We start from the raw sequence: 20,766 nt of genomic DNA on the forward strand, positions 1-20,766 counted from the left end.
AGTTAAAGTGGTGCAGGAGTTCCTCAGTGCTGTCTTGGTGACAAACCAGGGGGTCTCTGCTCCTCCTAAATTAAAATGTCTACAAATACACACCAACACATAAGGAAACTCTAAGATCGTACTGACAATGTGTGAGGAAGACTGAAGAAGCAGAGCCATGCAATATCTGTTAGACTGACAGGAAGGCTTGAGAATTAAAGGTAGTAAAGCACTTGTGACAGGCAGCTTATTTGCTCTTTTATGTCTGCAGGAATGTGGAAAATCTGGCCTTTAACTGGAGAAGTCAGCCTCTCACAGGACCCTTCTTCAGTTTAAGAAACTGCATTGGCTGCATGAAGACACAGATCAAGAAAACAGTTTCTCATCTGTATTACTTGCAACTAAAGTTACAGAAATTCATTTCTATATCACTTTGATGGAAAGGATGCATTTAATTCCTAGGCTAAAGCTCCAAACCCATGTTCATAATTTTGGGTGTTTTTATTTCTTGACTGGAATGATCCTCTCTCTCACCAGATAAACAGTGATTACAGTGTTCATACCAATTCATGTCAAGACAGGAAGATTGTTTAAAACAATCCATGTCATGTTTAATACACTAAGCCTATGAGTGGTGCCATGGAGTTTATTTTGCAAATGCACAAAATCTGCTTACAATAAAAAGTCTGAGTCTGAACGCAGATATTTTTTAAGGTAGCCCTAAGCAACCACAACATAGTAACTACTGAGAAACACAACACAAAAAACAAATAGATGTCTAGAAGTGCTACTGAGTGAAACAAAAAAAAGGCAAGGGTGTCCTTTTGTCAACCTCCTCTATGAGCTGGAATGAAAAAAGTGCATTTGAGTCAGAATCAAAGAAAGGGAAACTGCTGGGTCTGCTCTCAACATGCCTTTGAACCAGCCTAAGCATGCCTCAGTCTAGCTGGGAGACATGCATATACTGGCCTAAGGATTTCACAACTGGGAAAACGAGGGAGCCTTTAGTTTGTGTATTTTGTTTAGCTAAATATAGCACCATACATAACTTGTGAAAAAGGGTTTTGAACCTTTGAATCTTCATGTAGCTTTCAAAAGCAAGATAGAGAAACACGGACTGGTTCATCTTTCCAGTCAAGGGACTAGGAAAGCAAGCAACTTTCTGGTAGGTGCTACTTTTTAAATGGAATCTTTTCAATGTAAATGCTACAAGATCTTCCTGTGGGGTTGCAATAATTCCCTAGTGGACTACAGCTATATCCACTAGGATGTCTTGGTCACCATTTTTGGGAGGTGCCATGGTACAGTTATTAGTATCCACCCTCAGGTCAGGAGATGGAGAAGCCACGGGGCAGTCAGTGCAGCTATGCAATACAAAATAGAAATAATATGCTAATACAAAACAGAAATAAAGGCACAGTTTCCACAGTGGAGAAGAGTCCAATGTGAGTAGCTTGGAAAAAATCAAAAACCTTGAACAGAATGAAGAAAAGAATTAGGTCACTGAGTCTGAGCCAGGAAAAAATACACACAAGAGGAAATTAGAACAGCAGAAGTATTTCATATTAGCTCATCCAAAGATTTAACGTGCATGGGCAGCATTATGTTCTGTCTTCTGGAAAGCTATTATGGGCAGAAAAGACTGTTAGGAATTTTTATGCCATCTCCACAATGTAACCAGTCCTACCCAACAAATTACATATGTGGCAGTATACATTTGGTATGAGATAGCCTTTCAGCCTGAAAGCTGAATGCTGAATTCACCTTAATGAGAAACAGCACAAAGCCTGCTTGTTAACCCTTTTAATACTGTACATTTCACACAACCATCAAGACTGAAAATAAATACCCAACATTGTTATTCTCCTCATTGCACATGTGGAAATTTAATTACATTAACCTTTTAACACAATAAAATCACTGCCTCTGACGCTGGAAACAAGTTGCTGCTTTTTCCAAGGAAGTTTGTTTGTTTGGTTTTTTTTTTTGCAGAAGATGTATGCATGATAAGTAACAGCTTGTAGAAGCCTTTCCTTGGTGCATGAAGGGTAATAAATGATTGGAAACAATCTGCACAGAATTACCAAAGGAAAATTGTGTTTGTTCAGCCTGATTGCCGCCTGTGATGAAAGACTTGATAAGTGGAGAACAGTAAATTTACCTTGATTTCCATAAGGCTTTGGACATCTTCTATCACAGTGCCCTCAGAGCTGAGGAGATGTGAGGAGCTGGATGGACACAGGGTTGGTGGGAAGAACTGCTGGACTGTTGTGCTTGGAGGGTTGCACTCAGGGCTGCAAAGGACAGCTGGGGGCCAATGATGAGTGTGCTCTGAGATTCAGTTCTGGGACAGTATATCTAACAGCACCTGAGTGCTGTGAGGAAAGGCATCCTTAACTTCCATCACACCAAACTGGAGGAAGCTGCTGACATGCTGGAAGGCAGGGTTGTCATTCAAAAGGAACCAAAGTCTGGAGAAATGAACTGGGCAGAAGGTCATGATGCTGAGTAAAGGCAAGCACAAAGTCCCCTGAGATGGAAGAACCGTGTTTATTTCCTTTTACTTATCACTCATGAGCTCGTATCTGGAATATTCTGTATGGTTTGGGACCCTTTCATACAAGGCAAACCAGAGAGAGTTCTCTGGAGGGCCAAAGAGACAATAATGGTTCAATGGCTCCAAAGTGGAGAGCACAGAAGCTAAAGGCACCTGGAATTATTTAGCAAGGAGAAAAAAAGCATAAAGAGAACTGTCCTCCACTGCCTAAAAGGGATCATAGAGGGCAATTCTCAGAGGTGCACAATATAAGGACAAAATGCAATGAATGATCACACACTTCAGGAAGGGACATTTCAATAAGGGTAGCGGAGCACTGGATGAGGGGTCCTGAGAAGAGCAGGTTCTGCTTTCTTTGAGATCCAAGGTACTCACCTGTACAAGGCCCTGAGCAAGCTGACCGACCTTAGGAAGCTGGCCCTGCCCTGAGTGGGGAGATGGACTAGGGGATTACCTTCTGACCTAAATTTTTCTGTGGTTCCATGACACAAAATACCATGTGCCTCAAAAGCCTAAGGCCTGTATCACACACAAACTCAGCTTTGCTACCCCGGTGTGTGTTTTATGGCCCAGCAGAAAAACTCTTCTCACAACCAGTGTCTGATTATGGGAATGCCTGTGCTTTTGGAAAGAGCAACACCTATGAAATAGTTGTAGCACTTCAAAGGCACTTTGAATTCACAAATCTTATCTTGCAGGAAATATTCTAACCCCTGAGCAACTCACCTCAGTTCAAAAGAGAGCTGCTCTGCAATTCATTTTCTGAAGCTTCTGTTGAAATAAGCCAACATACAAGAAAAAAATGTAAGAATTGTACAGGCAAGAAAACAAGCAAGTAGAGACTGACTCTATAGTCAATTGATTAAGGCACTGAAATAAGTGAAGAAAGAACTTGTGACAATTAGAAAAGGGTAAGATGAGAAGGTCTCTGCTCCCCTGCACTTTCACGTGTTTTATTTGTGAGAATCATCAGTTAAATTATCCAGGGATAACAGAAAAACACCTACATCTTCTCTACCAGCTGAGATAATTTTTGCATCTGCTCACCGGTCAATAATAAGGGAAAGAAATAGAAAGAAAGTGAGAATTCCTAGTGAAGAGGCAGGAGAGTTGAATTCTGTCCCTTTTTCGGCCGTATCGATGTGATACAAGGTCTGTCCCTCAAATCAACATTTCACAGGCAGTGAGCCTTAACGGGAGTCCTGTGCCTGACACCCTGAGATCTAACACAGAGAGCACTGGTCCATTTCCAAGTGTAACTGGAGCCAGTTACAGTGAGCTGTGTTGTGAATTCAGGCTACAGCTATTTGGTGCTCCCAGGACCACTCACTGACCAACTGCATGGAGTGCATCTGTCCATTCTCAGCTTCCAAAAGAGCATGGCCTTCTCCACAGTTTCTGCTGGGACTGGTTCCTGGCCTAGCTTGACTCCTGTGCTCAGGAATTGCCAGAGGAATTGGTATGAGCCAAAACCATGTCAGGAACTGTTTTAAGAATTCAGAACAGGATTTGAGTGATCACCAGAGCATAAGGCTTAAGGGCTACACAGGGAACAATAAGAAAAAAGTAAAATATTGAATAAAGGTTGTGACGCAAATGCTGTCCTCCTCAGTCAGTAAATATGCCTTTCCTCTGCTACCCTTCCAAGTTAGGCCTTCCAATCTTCCCTCTTTCCTTTCTTTTCTGAGCTGTTTAGTAGGTGTGTGAGATAAGATCTCTGTGCGTTACTGATCAAAATCAGTCAGACACCCCATTAATCCTCCTGCCTGTCTTTACCTGGTGCTGCATTTTAAACTTCTATTCCAAAGTCTTTGTGTAAGGACTCACTTATCTCATATTTTATAGCATGAAATCCAGTCAGGACCCAACCCAGGCTAGAACTGCTTTATAATGAAGATTGTCAAAACTGATAATGTTTTTGAACAACTGTGTGTGTTTTTAAGACAGATGTCTTGCTTTAAATTATCCCGTTGCTTAATTTACACTTGGCTTTGTTTCTCAGTTCATGGAGTCTATCCTATACTTTTTAATGCTGATTTAGATCACCAAATGGGAAAAAAAAATCTTGCAGTTCTCTAGTTCAGGGGATCTAGGACTAGATAGTGATTGAAGTATCTCTGAGATGTCTCTAATTTGTACCACTTTAGTAACAATTCCTACAAAGCAAAGGAGACGTCCAGAAACAGCAGCTGCTCAGCATCAGACTAACAGACCTCAAGCCTTTGTGCTGCTGCCTGGTTTTCCCAGACTGCATTCTTCTTGGGTTTGGCACAGGCCCTGGTACAATGGACTGCTTCGTGCTTGTGTCACGGCTCCTTTGTGCTAACCTGCAGTGAGAAAACTGATAGGGCACACATATGTTGAATAAAGGGCTATCATTTATTCCTCTGCAAAAGCCATATTTGACTGTAACTGTAGACCTGTCAAAACTCAGGCACTGAGCATCCTTGCTTCAGCTCCACACTTACACATACCAGCTAGGAAGCCTGGAGACCCTGCAGATGTTCCCAGTGCCCTGTGCACCCCAATGGAAGCCCATTCTTCCCTTAGCCAAAAATGCCCCATTCTGAAAGAAGAATCTTGCACATGGATGGTGTAATGGAAAACCCTTTTGTCATTAAAAAATGCCAAATTTTTGACAAAAGGAATTTTCAAAAAATGGTTTGGGAAAAAAAAAATCTCAATCATCCAGACAGCTAACTGCTGTGAAATCAACAGAGGGGTGAGCCAAGTAGCTGGGGAGCCATCAATTCAGAGATCAGGAATGTGTCAACCTCAGAAGCTGGGCATATCAGGGAGCTTTGAGAAGTTGAAGCCAGGCAGTTCAGGAGACCTAGCAGGCAGAAAGCATTGGCTTCTTTGTTGTCAACATTTTTTTCAGTAAAAAATACCTTACAGCATGTTTTTGACATGATCTAATCCTCATAAACCCACCAGAGACACGACTAAGTCACCCTGACTGTGCCAGATGTGAACATCAGTTGGAAGATGGTGGGAGAGAGGAAGGCTGTGTCTTAAGGAAAGCAAAATATTGCCAATAGGTCTTAAGTGTTGTTTGCTATTTACAGTATTGCAGAGAAATCACTTCTCAGTAGCAGATTTTTATTCCCCTGGGACTAGAAGGACCACAGTAGAACAAAATAGGATGACCTTCCATTTGGCAGCCCAGGCTAGATACAGCTGCACTGACATGGGAGGTGGCAGGTTAGGGCATTCACAGCTCAGGGCAGAGGTGAATGAAGGGGTGCATAAGAGCTGAGCATGTGTAATTCTGCTCCAGTTAATGAGCTTGTGAGTTTTTATGTCCACCTTTCTTTCACAGAAGTTCCCTTGCTCTGCCTGCTGCCCCAGAGCTGCTACAAGGCCAAAGCACTCTTTAACCCTATGAACAGTGTGTGCCTGGAAAGTCTGACTGCAGGAGGATATTTTTTTCTCAGGCTGGACAGAAACCAAATCGCTTTTGTTGGAATCCAAGAGTCCAAACTTTGTTGTTACTGTAAACTGGCAAGAAGGCAGATTGTTCATGGCATTGCTTCAGTGGGATAGGACACAGGCTTACCAGGTAAGACCATAACTTGAACAAGTCCTTTAAGGCTGGAGCTCACATTCCTTCCTTCTGTTTTGCTCTTCATCCTGCTTTCTCCTTTTTCCCTGGCCCTCGACTCTCTCTCGACATCATCTTATACCCCAAGAACAGGTCTTCATCTCAGAGTGTCTCAGTTCTTCCTATGGTTGCAGATTCTATGAATTCACATTATCCCCCATTTTAAGTCAAGGGAAAGCCTGAAGCTCAAAAATCAATAGGGAAGTGCAAGAAAAGTAGCACAATCCGGACCTAGCCACAGGCAGCTCCTTTTATCTTCCTGAGATGAAATGTTATTTCTGTGGAGAGTACCTTTTCATTTGGAATCCATCTTTTCAATGATGAAATAACACTTCTAAAAGCACTGCATCAGAGAGGATGGGTCTTTGGGGATACAGTGATAATAAGCAGCAAGTGACAGAGGATAATCTCAGCAAGCATTTAGTAAGGTAGGAAGCACAATACCTATTCAGCTTTTGATTGGGAAGAAAACTTCTAACTGGGATTAAGCTGAATCTAGCATCCATGACATCTCTAAAAAAGGAAGCTGGCTGCTGGGCCACAAAAGAGCTACCACTGCAAATTCAGAGACTCCAAAAGGCTCTGCACATTTTTCCTCCAGAAATACTAATCCCAGACAAAATATTAGTATGCAGTTAATTGTAGTTTTTTTCCTCAGTTAACAGCTTTCCATTTCCATGTCCAAAGCAAGAAGATATCTATTCTTTGAATCAATGAGCTCTCACTCTTGGACTTTTATATTTCTGAAAGATCCCATGACAATAATGAGATCCACAAACTTAATTTCTTTGAATTCAAGTGGCTTTGCCCCAAAGTGTGCATAATCCCCCAGTTGTCATTAACATGATGAGTAATAATTAGAACCTAAAATTTTGGAGAGCCAAAATTCCGCCTTTTCCCCTTTCCTAAATAAATAAGAGGAGCACAGCTAAAAATAAAAGCAATTTAAAAATGTTTTACTGTAAATGAGCAGTTCTGCCACCAGCTGCCATCAAGCATTATGCTTATTTTCAGAGTCTCAGCACACCTGGGTGACTTATGTTTCCTTTTAATTTCCTTACAGTTCCTGGAAAATAACATGTCTCATTATGTTCTGCAAAACAGAAGCATTTCTGTAAGATGACCCAAAGTCTCTAATCATCATAATACTTTCCTTTTATTTTTTTTTTCACTAAAAGGAACAGACAGGCACAGAATATATTTAGCTTTCAAAAGAACAGTTGGCATTGAAAATTTAAAGTGCTTCTATTATTTCAGCTAAGCTGATTAATAGAAAACAACAGTTGTCTGGCATATTACATTTAAAACTGCACTGTGGAACACATCCTCTATTACTGGGAAACAAACTGTAGACAAGGAATATACCATTAAATACATTTCAGTCAGGGAAAAAGCTGGTAAAATTTAAGACAGGCAGTCGTGTAAAGTTCAGATAATACTGGCATCATGGGGGCATGTTGTGGAGCTGTGCTGTACATTGTTATGTAAGAGAGGCCTTCAGCTTCAAATGCAGAGCAAATGGGGAACATTTAAATGAGAAACTGAAGAGAATTAGCTGCAGAAAATTAATGCCTGTTGAGCCCATTCTAAACACAGTATGCCCAAACACCTTGTCTGAAAAACAATAAAGCTGGAAGTAGATATTCCTTCATAATGTTGAATTAGATGGTTGCATGGGTGATGTCTGCTCTCAGCCATCACACCAGCCACACATGCACTCACACACACTCACAGGAAGCCATGTCAATCACATGCACATGTACAAACATGCCACTCACTTCTTCCTCACCACTCACATTAAATAGGTCAAAATAAGGAAAGCACAAACACGAGGAAGCACAAGAACAGCTGTGCATGCCAGATATGGAACAAGCACAGGAGTGTGGAGATAAAGCTCTAGTCTGCACTACCAGAAAACCAAATGAAAGGGCAAAGAAATTACACTTAGGATTTCACAATTTATCGTTTGATATTCCAGTGTCATAAAGTGGACTTTGTGTGTATGTATGTGTATGGTTAGAGACATTTCTAGATACCTCAGATCTTGTCATCCCCATAGATACAATATTTAATTTATCTTTTGCTCATCTATATTTCAATTCATAGCAATACTCCTTTAAAAAGAAAAGCAATTTATGCCACTGCTAGCATTAGTAAAGTATCTGTGAAAAATCTAGTAGCCTGTACATGAAAAAAAATTTCTAACTGAAAAAGCTTCTGTTGTTGTATTGCAAGTAACATGAAAAATAAATGAAAAATAACACACTATCAGAGGTATAAGAGCTGCAACCAGAATCACTGGGTGTGGAGACTGATTGATAAGGTTAAGAAAAGCTGTGTATTGCATAGATTTATAAGGAATTTAAGGACTGAAATTTCAGTTTAGGAAATGGACATTCTTAATTGCAGCAATCTGTGACAATTTGATGACCTCAGATGTAGTGTTATAACATTAGAACTGATTAATCACCATATTTGGAAATAGTTGAGCCTTCTTAGCTTTTCGTGCTCGCATATCAGTTGTGAGTTCATCTTCCTAGCTACTCAGCATTCAAATACATTGGAAATATATGACAGGAACACAAAGGGCAGATGCTGTGACTTAACACAGTATTGAATGTGGGGAAATAGGCTCCAAGTCTGAAGATTTCAAGGATTTGTGTGGGTAGAATACATGTACATGTGTACCTCTTGATGTTAAAGATCAGTGTCTGCCATTAATGAGACAGATTGTGTGTTAAATACACACTTTGATCAATCTGTGAAGACAATTTCAGGGGTTTTAACACACTTTATTAAAAGACATGTGAAAGTACAAATAAACTAATGCTCTAGAATTTAAAAATAGCAATTTAATTTCAGGGGGTTTGCCATTTTGGCATAGGACAGAAGGAGAGGGTGAGATAGCATTTAATGACAGAATTATTAGACAGATCTACAGTTAAGATACATAATTTATTCATCCCCACACCAGAAATATCTTTCTGAAAATCTTACTGCATGTCTTCCCTCTGTGAGGAACGTGTCACACGCCATTATTTCTATGTTAATTGCAGTGGGGACCAGAGAGAGGAGCTCAGAGTGCTACTGTGCAAGGGAAAACTGCTTGCCCTATTCAAAACCGTTAGTGCTTGACGTGGTAAAGGCTTAATACCATGAAGAACAGTGAATGGCTTTCAGCCTTTAGTGCTGATAAACAAGTCCATTGTTTACTTTTGGAATTAAAGCTAACCCATTCCTGTTAATCCTAGATGTGCGTCAATCCATTGCTATATATAAAGGAAGATGCCATGTCACTTAGGAGAAAAAGACCAAAGAGCATTTAAGCCATTTGGCCCTCAAAGAAGTTCTTCACTGGATAGGAAAATTAGTGAGCCTGAGTAAGGAACATTTCTGAGTTTTGTTCAATTTTTTTTTCTCTGAGACAAAGAACAGATTTGAAATTATTTATCACACTAGAGGTTAGTTTGGGATTGCTGAAAGCAAAGTGGTAAGTAAGTGCTGGAGAGACAGGCCTCTTTTCATCTAGGTACAGATGAGACCTGGAGAGCAGCACTTCATGCTTCAGGTCAGCTGTGTAAGCACAACAAACCTGGCTGAAATGAAAAACAGCAGTCTTTGGTTAGCCACAACCCATGGCTGGAGATTTACATGTAACACAGCATCCACAGCAAATGGGAGTGGTGATCAGATCATGCACCTGCCTCTCTGAAGGAAACACATTACTCTAATGCCTAAGAACTAAACAAGAAAATAAAATTATCATCTAGGTCTCTCTGCTGTAGTCCAGGTAAAAAATTGAACGGACATGAAATTTGTATAGCCTTGTTGGAAAGACACAAGAGAGATTTGAGATGTATAAAGCTAAATGAGTTCACCACTTGAAGATCAGAACTGTTTAGCAAAACAATTCATTTTTAAACAACCCTTGGATTTTCCTGTGCCAGTGTCCCTGTCCCAGCTTCACCATTTCTCAAAGGAGTCCTAGAGCCTTTCTCTGTCCTTGTCCCTCTGCTCCTGATTTATGCTCTAGAATACTCAGGTCAATACACACACAGAGACATTTTCCTTTTTCAAATACTACTGAATAAAATCCAGTTCTTTCTGGTCACCCTAACAGACTACTAAATACCATTCCCCACCTCACAAAAACTTTCCTTGTTTGTTTTCTGTGTGACACCCTAATCAGCTTCATCGCAGGATCCAAGTCTTTTGTTTATGAGCTCCTGTTGCTGGGGAGGCTGGTGAGGATGCTGCTCTGTATCCAGGTTGCCATCTCTGTGCACATGGGCTGCCATGTGAGCTGGTGATCATCCCCCCTTTGAATTTCTGTCCCCTCTTAACATGCAATGCAGAGAAGGCAAATGATACTCAGGGCTGAAAGGGGGGCTGCAGCTTGCAGCAGCTGCACACAACAGAGATCCTAACAGAAAACAGAAATGATAGAAAAACACCATCATCTCTTCATTGCTACAGTGCAACAATAGAGAGCAATTCAGTTTGGGGCACATTAACAGAATGCGAATAGCACTGCTACAGAGCTGCCATGCACACGGTTCCTGCCTCAGCTACATTAGGGAAACATTGTCATGCTTATGAAGCCCCTGCGAGGTGTTAGCTAATTTTATCAGTGTAAAGGAAGAGCTAATTGATATCAAGAGATATATTTCAGGGTTATTGTCCCCAGAAAAATATGTTAGTGGAAGAAGGTTATTTTTCAGTGTATTCATCAAAACTAACCAACCTAAATGGGTCCAGAACACAAAATCTGGATTTCAGAGGAACTGAAACTTCAAGTTCTAAAAATCTGGGAAATTCTGAATTCTGGGCAAGTTTCTTTTCACTTCTTAGATGCGGGTTTTTTACAGTAGCAATGAAAAATTACCAGTTCTGTTATTTATGTCTACATTTCACTCTGAGCTAGGATAGGTGCTTTTTCGACTAGGCTTGCTTCCTTCAGTTTCATAATCTGGGGATTTTCCTGAATTACCACCAGCATGTGTATTCATAGGTGACTCCCACAAAGTCACTGCTTACTTTAAAATTACTTGCTTGCTCAAGACTGCAGTTGGAACCAAATACTCCTTCCATTCCTCTCTTACAAATCATTAAGAAGGTCTTTCACTCAGCCCCACACACTAGCTCCTGTGCTGAGTCTCATGTTCTGCTGCCTCTTACATACTTGATTTCAAATTCAAAAGGCCCCTTTAAGACACAGTTTGTATTCCATAACATTACAGGAAATGTTACTTTTATTTTCCATCTGGAGATTATAGGATTATTTGCAATTATGTTTTCAGTTTGCACATAACAAGACATCATGACACGTCTGCTCCTTGTAGTTCTCAGCAAGTGTTTTCATGGAAATAAACATGATTTCCTACAAGAAAAGGTCCTAGGAAAATGAGACAACAATGGACACCTGTGGCCTGGATGAAAAACTTCTTGTGAGGGAATTTCTCCTGCAGCCTTAGGTCTCCCTTAACAGTCTTTGGACTACTGCCCACAACTGAACTCCTATGCTTTGTCTCTCTGCTGCCTCAGCTCTAATCCTAGGGGTGGATTGAGCGTTACTGAAGGATCTCCAGCTCTGGCCAAGTGAACAAGGGATCAGTGGAAAATTCTTTTCATTGCCCAGATCTTGTCTCTGCAGTCCCCACCACAACTGGATGCCTTGGCTTTGCACCCCTGTTAACCCTGATGATAAATCTACCCCAAGGAGTGATCAGACTTCTCAGGGAAATATCCCTTTGGTGCACAAACTCTCTCTTGGAAACCCCTTTTCAGTGCTTCTTAACTGGATTAACAGGCTTTGTTATTCCCCTAACTCCAAAAATTTGAGTATGGCTGCAAAGGGGAGGCCTAGGGATTTTTTTTTGTTTGTTTGTTTGTTTTGGCTGCAGCTAGATTTGTCTGCTGTTAGTTTTGAGATGTAGTTGATGTGGAGTTGTAAGAAGCTGCTACAGGTAAGTCTGGGCATCACAAGCAATTTTCCCCTTTTCATTTTGTCAATGGGATAAGAGATGTTGAGTAAAGGATTCAGTCACTTTCAGGGTTACAGCCAATGCAAGTTGTGAAACAAAGCCTAAGGGTCCCACTTGGGCAGGGACCTACAAAAGACATGCCCATGGAAAATTTGGGCAGGGAAAGGGCCAAGGCTGGAGGTCCTTATGTAAAGCTTAGTTGGCATTAGGGTTAAGTTAAAGTGAGGGGAAAGACAAAGACTCAGGTCCCATTGTGGTCCCAAAGAGGTTGCCAAGATGAGAGCTGAGCAACAAGAAGAATTTCTGGGCCAGTCCTGAAGATCTTGTGCTAGATCTCATCCCACAGCGAGTTTTAGCTTTTATATTATATGTTTAAAAGTGAGAGGGTGTAAAATATTAAAAAGTGACAAAAAGACTCAGTGGATCTTAACAAAAATAGGTGAAACAAAGCATCAATCTTCAGGAGAAATACAAACCATGTAACAACTTCCCTATGGTTATAAAACAAAAGTTAGGTGTAGAACATTCTGCTGGATTGAACTGGCTTGCAGGGAGTGAAACAAGAGATGAAGCTGAGGAGCAGAAGATTTGGTGTTGTAGCCATGATTGCATTGATGAAAGAGAGAGAAGGACACTGAGAAGAACAGAGCTGTTGCTTTAGGATGCACCAAATAATTTCAGCCCCGTTGTCTCTGATGGCATGTTAGGGGTGTCTTGTGCCAGTCCAAGAACATCCCCCCACTCCTCTTGACTGGCTCCCCCTTTCCCATGCCTCTGTTAATTCTGGGCCATGGCAGTCTCCTAACCCAACAAAAAGGGAGAGTTGTTTTCTACAGGTTAGAGTGAGACAGTGCAAGGGCAGAGTAAAAGCAGCATGTCCCATGGAGGAGGGGGCACAGAGAGACCCAGGATGCAGGAGGATGACTGCAGACCAAGCTGCTCAGAGCAGCAGCATGTGAGACCAGGGGTCCCAATCCAGCAGACTGGCTGCTACTGCCATTTCTTTCTCTCCAGTTTGTCAGCTGGAGAGATCACTGAACACTGGGTCTCTCTGGAGCTCTCTAGCAGAGCTGAGCTCTTCTTGGGCTGCACAGTGACTTCATAAGCTTCCACCTGATAAAACACCCCAAAGCCTCAGCCAAAAGTACTTGAAGCTATGGATGGAAAGAAAAGGGCTGGAGATGTGATTTCAATCTCCTGGCAAGGTCATGTTTGAGGAACATGACCTGTCTGTCATCTCTGTTTTCCTGGAGGAAAATAAGGTGTGCTTTTTCCCTTGAGGAAACTCCCCCTTTCACTTTTGCAGGCAGTTCCTGTGGGTGCATTGCTGCTGCAGGGGCCGTGCTGTCTCTGCCCTTAGTGGGGCCACCATGGAGCACAGCTGTCCCTGGCCATCCCCTGCTGCTCTGCACCTGCTGCCCAGCCTGGCTTCCTCGCTGCAGGGAGGAGATTGTGTAGGAGGAAATGGGGAGAAGAGGGGCATGAGGAGAAGGATGAAAGCATGCCTAAGTTTTTACCTGGTACAGAAGGTTAAACATGGGGGTAGAAATTTGTCTTGGATCCAACTATACAGACCTAGGCAAAAAGTGCTAAGGATTTTGATGGTGAGACCCCCACATTGGTGGACAGGGTGGCTCTTGAACTGTTCTCTGCCTCTCTTCACAGCTTCAGCACCTAATGACGCCAGCCTTGACCCCTTTCATCTGAAACTGTTTACAGGGAGCAACAATATTTGGACAGTATTTATATTTCTGGTAAACTACCTCAGCAACTGGCAATAGTGGCCATAGGATGTGACCCATGAACCCACAAATAAATACTCCCTTGGGAAAATGTTACAAAACTCTGGGTTATGGCACTTTAGAGGCAACCTTGTTGAATACAAAAAATGTTAAAGGTGACTTAAAAAGCTTGCAGTTCTGGAACATCTGAGCTTGTAGTTATTTGTCACATAAACTATGAATAGGGACAAATTAACTGAGAGTCTTTCTGTTTCCTTTTCCTTTATATATAGCTTTTTCCACTGGAAGAATACACTTCAGGCTCTTAACCACTTCTCCAATATCACAGAGTGTCAGTTTTATTTAGCAAAGTGATACATATTTCAGCAACAAGACTTTGTGGACATATTTACATTTTATTTTTCTGTTTAGCTAGGTGGGTTTTTTAATCCCAAGGGTTTCTTGATGGATGAAGATATTTTTATTTGGAGACTAGTACTGATTGTTTGCATAAAAACCACCTAGCTCTGCTGGAATGCATTTGTAGATTTATCTCTTTTTTTGTTTGTTAACAGCTCTTATGCATTGTACTGATTGTGCTGTGTACTGAATCCTGTAGACAAAGACCACACTGCTATGCAATGAAGAACTGTATCATAACACAAACATGCAAGGAAGGGATTGATTACAGCTCCAGAGGAAGTGATTGTTTTGACATTTCCTAGGTTCTCATTTCCTCTGTTTGCAATCCTGAATGAGTTCCCTGTTAACAGAGCTGGCTTAATACCATTTCAAAAATTTTTCATTTCTGATCAATTAAAAGGAGTAATAAACTGCACTGTATGCAATAATCTCCTCTTCTCACTGCATACTGCCTTCAGAGATACACTCATATTTTTCAACCCTAAAGACAGAGCCCTCCAGCACTTCATCTATAGGACTAAGGGTGTCACTGGGTATCCTGGCCTCAGGGTGAACTCTGCCTTTCCCTTCCTCCTGTGCACATCCTTGAGAGATGACAGGCAGAGCTTCCTCCACATCTTTAACTTTGGCAACCAGCGCTTTAGACTGGATCTCTGGGTGAATATATTACAATCTCTGATGAAATCCTCCCCTTTTTTCTGCCTGACTGATGTGGCAGGGCCAGCTGTGTTTGCCACAAATCAGAAATTTTCCTTTCGCCATCCCAGCCAGCAGCAGACTAGCACATGGAGAAAATATGGGAATTGGAGCCACTCCTCTGCCACACCAAAAACTCCCCAGACTCACACGCCCTCCTCCCTGGCCTCCACATGCACCACTGACTTGCTGGGACCTACACATTCCTCCACCCTGCTCACAAGCCAGATGGGATGGGCACACTCTCTCAACAGAAATCCCACCAACTAATCAAACCCCTGCTTCCACCAGTGACCTGGGAATCTGCTGCATCTCCCCACATCACAGACCCTCTGCCCCTTTCAGAAAACACTGCCCATAGATGTGACCACGGGCTGCAGATTTAAACAACTCAGTTTCTAACACAGAAACTCATTAATAATTCTGACTCAGGCCACAGTGAGCAGGAACAAAAAAATGTGCAAGCTTAGCACTCTCTTAGTACTTAGTATTCCTTAGTACTCCTCTTCATTTTGTTATTTCTCACTCCCCTTGGGACAGCATAGTTGTGGACACACTGTTGTGTTCTGATCACTTGTCCTGTGTGAAGCTGCTGCCTCCCAAGCTCTACCTTTATCTCACTTTACTTCAGGCTTTCTAAACTGCATTGATAAATGTTTCAGCTTGATCCTTAGCCTTAGCAAATAGCCTATGCAGCTCTGCTTGGCACCTAGAATTAACATTCTCCCAGCTTTGACCATTGTTTAACTTTTTGACGTTATACCCAGAGATGCCTTATCTCCGTGCCATTGTCTCCCTTCCTCCTTGACAGTACTTGCAGTTCCCTTTGGTTCAGGTTAATCTGGGCAAGCACAATTACATCCCAAAAGTGAAATGAGGCATACCATCCAACCCACTTTCAGGAAACTGGATCAAGTTCCATATTCAACCAGCAAAGAGGGAGAGATGCCTTTGGAGGCCTGATGAAAGGTATTTGGTCCATCTTATTGAGGCATGTCTGAAGGACAGCATTCACCAAATCATATGTGGGCTGGTAGGAAGGTGGCAAATACCTCTGTTTAGCTGCCTACTTCCCTTCTGCAGAGGGCCACTGAAAGTGCAGAGAAGGATGTGCTACACCCATGCCAGTGTTTAGTTTCATGAACAGCATGACAAGGCAATTTTTTCCACACCTTTGTATAAAGAGATTTTCATTTCTTCTTTTCATCTGGGCCACCATGAAGCCAGGCAGGCAGGAGAGTCCTGCAGCCAGCTGGAAAACACACAAAAGTGATCTTAGTTTTCTGCTAGTAACTATTCATCATACAAAAAAGGGGACTGCCACCACTGCCTAAGGTGAGGTTTGTTATACTGCTGACCACACCTCATCTCGTTCAGTCTTCCTCTGGGGCTTAGGAAGGCTTTGTGTGCCAATCCATATGGACAGCAGGATCACAGCATGTGCAGGAAGATGGCTTCCATTCCACAGCACATGGGGACAGGCACAGAGAAGTGCCAAAGGAAAGAAGCAGACACCTGGCAGTGGGCTGCCTACAGGGATAGGAGCAGTGGAGCAGGCAGGCTGGATTGCTGTCTAGACCCTGCTTGGGCTGTAGGTCACCATGAATACAAAATTCAGACAGACAGGATCACACCAGTGCCATCAATAACACATTGCAAATATCTTCATTGTCCTATGCATTTGGCAAGAAAAGGGAAGTCATTGTCTCAAACTATAGGAACAGACTGCTACAGCCAATGCTGAATCTTTTCAGCTGGGTTTCTGAGGGGCAGAAAAATTATTTTCATAAGATGGTCTGTTTCTAGTTATCTTCCTGAGGCTGTCAGCCTTTGGTTTCCAGGCAGCTGCTGCTTCTGCTGCTTTTCCTTTGATGGTATTTTTTAACCCAGCTATTTAAAATGTTTATATGCACTTCTTTTGCACAGGGTACTAACATTTCTCTGAAGAACATAAATATGAGACAAGAAACAGTGATTTCTAGTAGCTCATAGCTCTGCTGAACTTCTCTGGTATTGCATGGGAGCAAGAAAAGACACATCTCTAGCCCAAGGCCCTCTCCTTTCTGAATTCAAAGCCTGACATAAACAATAAAAGCATTAAAACTTTTTCTAATGAAAAGGTGAGCCTTCATAACTTAGAGTATAAGGCAATATGGATGTAGATATTACCACGTATGCTCAGAGGTTATCAACGCTCCCTGTGAAGCTTCAGATTTATAAAATTTGTCACCTAAGTGAATTCAACAAAAGTTTAGCAGGAAAAAAGGAGTTACCAATTGGTCAGTAGTATTTTAGGAGATAAATAGACTCCAAGAAAAGTCAGAGATCACTACAGCAGTGCAAGCAGACCTAAAAATAAACCATTAGGTCACAAATACAAAATTGCTGAGAGTCAATAGCCTGAGGTAGGCAGCAGGATGCAGAACACCAACCACTGCACATGAAACCCACTAATAGCTGCAGAGAAGCTGTCCAATAAAATAGACCAGTGACTCAGGGTCCAGCAGATTTAATCTGACACCATTCCAGGGATATCAGCATATGACTTCAAACACTGCATTAAGAGATAGAAAGCTTAATGGCTGCTTTCTAGTTTAGTACAATGCCTGGTGATAATATTCCTGAATTTAGAACTCATAAAATATCTGTCGCCTCCAGCAGCAATATCTCAGCACTGTACTGAGATCAAATCCTTTACTGAAGTGTGTCAAATAGGTCAGAGGCAGATGACAGTACATGAGAAGGGGCACCGCCTCCATAAAAGCATTTATAAGAAACAGAATATATGAGGCCAGAAGAGATCTATGGGAGCACAGATATTCATGACTCTAAAAGACATTTTCAAGCCTCCTAAATCTCTGGTCATATATTCTATGCAATACTTTCAGAAACTAAAGTGAAAACCAGACTAGCAAACACAGGTAGATGAGGAAAGCTGAATAAAGCTCCCAAAATAAGCATATAGGAGAAATTGGAATGCCACTGATTTGGACCTACTGCCTTTGTTCAGTGAAATGGTCAGGCAGCCAAGAGGACCTCACTGGCCAGTCCCTGGAAACTGGCTCTTTTGAACAGGACATTTTCCTAGCAGAGTAAGCAATCTCATTTCACATCCAGATCTCTTTTACCTTCAGGTGATGGTGCTATGCAGCAGCAAACAAGCAATTCAAGTAACACTACTCCTTAATCTTGGACAGCAAACCTTTATGCAAAAAAGGCTGAGACTATTAACCTTGGGAGCCTGAGCTCCAGATAGAAATTAATTCTGCTTTACTGCCCATCTTTGTATGAAAACTAGTTAGGATTTGAATATTTACAACAGTAATGGCCTTTGAAGTTCAGTACTTAGAGGCATTTGGTTATGAAAAATGGTTACCCTGAAAATATGAGAACAATGGACCTTACTTATTCATTATGTATGTTTTGTCTAACAACTATGGGATAAACCTCACCCAGCTGTGTTTGACTGAGATCAAATGTAATAAAAAACTGATAATAAATACTGAATTGCTATAGAAGAATGTGAGCTGAAGTTCTCCTTGCACGAATAAACTGAAATCAAGACTAGACTTTACACTACACTTGTAGAATTTGGAAGGAGAAAGTTGAGAGATCCATGAAGATTAATCTGTTACAATTCAACAATCTTTTATTCTTTTAAACAAGGCTCTACAAAACAAGGTCACAAAGGACATTCTTCATTGTTCATTAAAGCTGCTATTTCCTTGTATATGGTACTGCAGGGTGGAGTACAACTATTTTCTGCAAACCAACTGAGAAAGCTATCAGAATACAATAAAATTCAAATATGTATTCTTATCAGATCCTTCCCTAAGAGCAAAATATTTTCATTTGACTTCATTATGCCAGAAAATTTAATTCCAAGGAAAAAGTTTTACTACTCGCTATGGATTCACTATGGATTTTTTCTCTGAGTAGTCTGCTATTCTGCCATTTTTATACTGCATTCCATATTGGAGTGCTGGCATATGCTGCCAGTTTTTTGCTCCACCATGAACTACATGTGAAATGTGAAATCTAGAATGGCACTAGGTGAGCTGGCCATTCTAGGTTTAGGGCTATGTTATAGGCCACAGCAGCAATAGGTTTAGGCCAAAGGAAAACAGGAGATTTCTTAGGGTAGCAACCTTCCTTCTTTTGCTTCTCCAGCCAGAAGGCTGACTGCTCTGGAAACTCTCACTGGCACTCTCCAGCCTGCTGCTCCTGAGGAACAGGCAGAAGCAGAGTCCACTTACACCAGATCATTGGTTTCCTTTTCCTCCCTGGACACATCCCAAGCCCAGACTACTGGAAATATGTAGACACTTTCTAGCTATTTTCAGGTCTCTTACTTTGCTGTAGCCTCCCTAGACAGCTCCCTTGACCTCTGCTGGTTTTCCCAGTTCTTGTTCCACTAACTGACCTCTAAGCCTGAGCTGGTCACCACAGACAGAGGAAGAAGGAGAGAGCAAAATTCATTCCAATCTGCTGAGAAAATTTAGGATAGCCTTGGCTAGACTGACCCCAGGTGATACGGTCTGTAAATGCAATCTGGACATTTTCTACCCCAACAGTCACATGAATTCTGTAAACACAGAAAATTCTGAATGCAGTTATTTGAAGTCACACCTATTATACATATATAAACTGAATTATTTCATTATCATCCTCTTAAGTGCAGAGATGCTTCAGCATATATTTCCCACTTCAACATGCCATGAATGCTGGCAGCACAGAAGCAGCATTAGTGGGTTATGTCCTTACTCATTAAGGTCTGTGGGCCAGGGCAGCTGACTCCAGGGAGGCATGGAGTAAGATATGTCTTATTTGAAAGAATGCATGGAAAATAATTATATAGATTCATGAAACTTCCAAGAAACCAATTTAATCCTCTTCCGTATTATTTTTATGAAAAATTTAGTGATAGAAAGATTTAAGATATTCTTCAGTCCCTTTGTCTAAATTTTTCCCACAGTTTAATATTCAGTAACTTGTCCTGCTTCATTCTACATCTTCTTGCATCTTAAGCAATGAAGTTGCTACCACTTCCCTTAGAGAAATACTCCATAACTTGCAATTTCGCACTTGTCAGGAAATTTTCTCACACCAGCTTGCATGCTTCCTGTATTAATTTTTTCCAGTTCTGCTATCAATAGCCTCATCTACTACTTTTAGCAAGAGCAGCAATGAAAATAGTTGTTACTACCCTTGACTATTCCAATAGGTGTGGGATGCCCCAGTACTGGTGTGATCTAACAAAGATCCCCACCCTAAAGAAGTAAAACACATGAATAAAACACATCATGGCAATCTCACGAGAATTCATTACACATGAAACATTTCCTCTCTTTTCAGTGACACACAGATGCAGCCAGTTTGCATTTTGAAGTGCAGAAGAAGTGGGCCTTTTGGGTTTGACTAGAACTGGTGAGCCTACAACTTTGTGTAAAGTGTGAAAATCTCTCTGAGAAAATCAGTCTGCCAAAACACAACACAGCTGGTAATTGTAAGGGCAACAGCTGCAGCTGGACTTTGGTGAATACAGCAACATCCACAACATCCATAAAAGGCAAGGCATTTCAAATGGTCAAAACTGAGCAATATATTTCCATGGGGTTTACTGTGCTTGAGTTCTGAATTTTGAAAAATGGGAATTTTGAATTTTCTTTAAAGATAATGTTATAGAAAACTTGTCACATGTAATTGGAACATTTGCTAAAGCCATAACCTTTTGTTCTGTCATAATATCTGTTTTTTTCCTTGCTGTAATGTTATGATTCATAATGCTATGTACTGGTTTTA

General features: G+C 41.4%; 1 long non-coding RNA gene across 1 annotated transcript; it reads left to right on the forward strand.

Annotated features, from left to right (window-relative positions):
- Positions 1-406: 406 nt before the first annotated feature.
- Positions 407-20,561, forward strand: LOC127061179 (uncharacterized). The gene is made up of 3 exons (XR_007780644.1): positions 407-1,144; positions 5,859-6,098; positions 20,320-20,561. It is a non-coding gene; the product is annotated as an uncharacterized LOC127061179 (long non-coding RNA).
- Positions 20,562-20,766: the final 205 nt, after the last annotated feature.

Source organism: Serinus canaria, chromosome 1A, assembly GCF_022539315.1.
Source record: "Serinus canaria isolate serCan28SL12 chromosome 1A, serCan2020, whole genome shotgun sequence".
Classification (NCBI taxonomy): Eukaryota; Metazoa; Chordata; class Aves; order Passeriformes; family Fringillidae; genus Serinus; species Serinus canaria.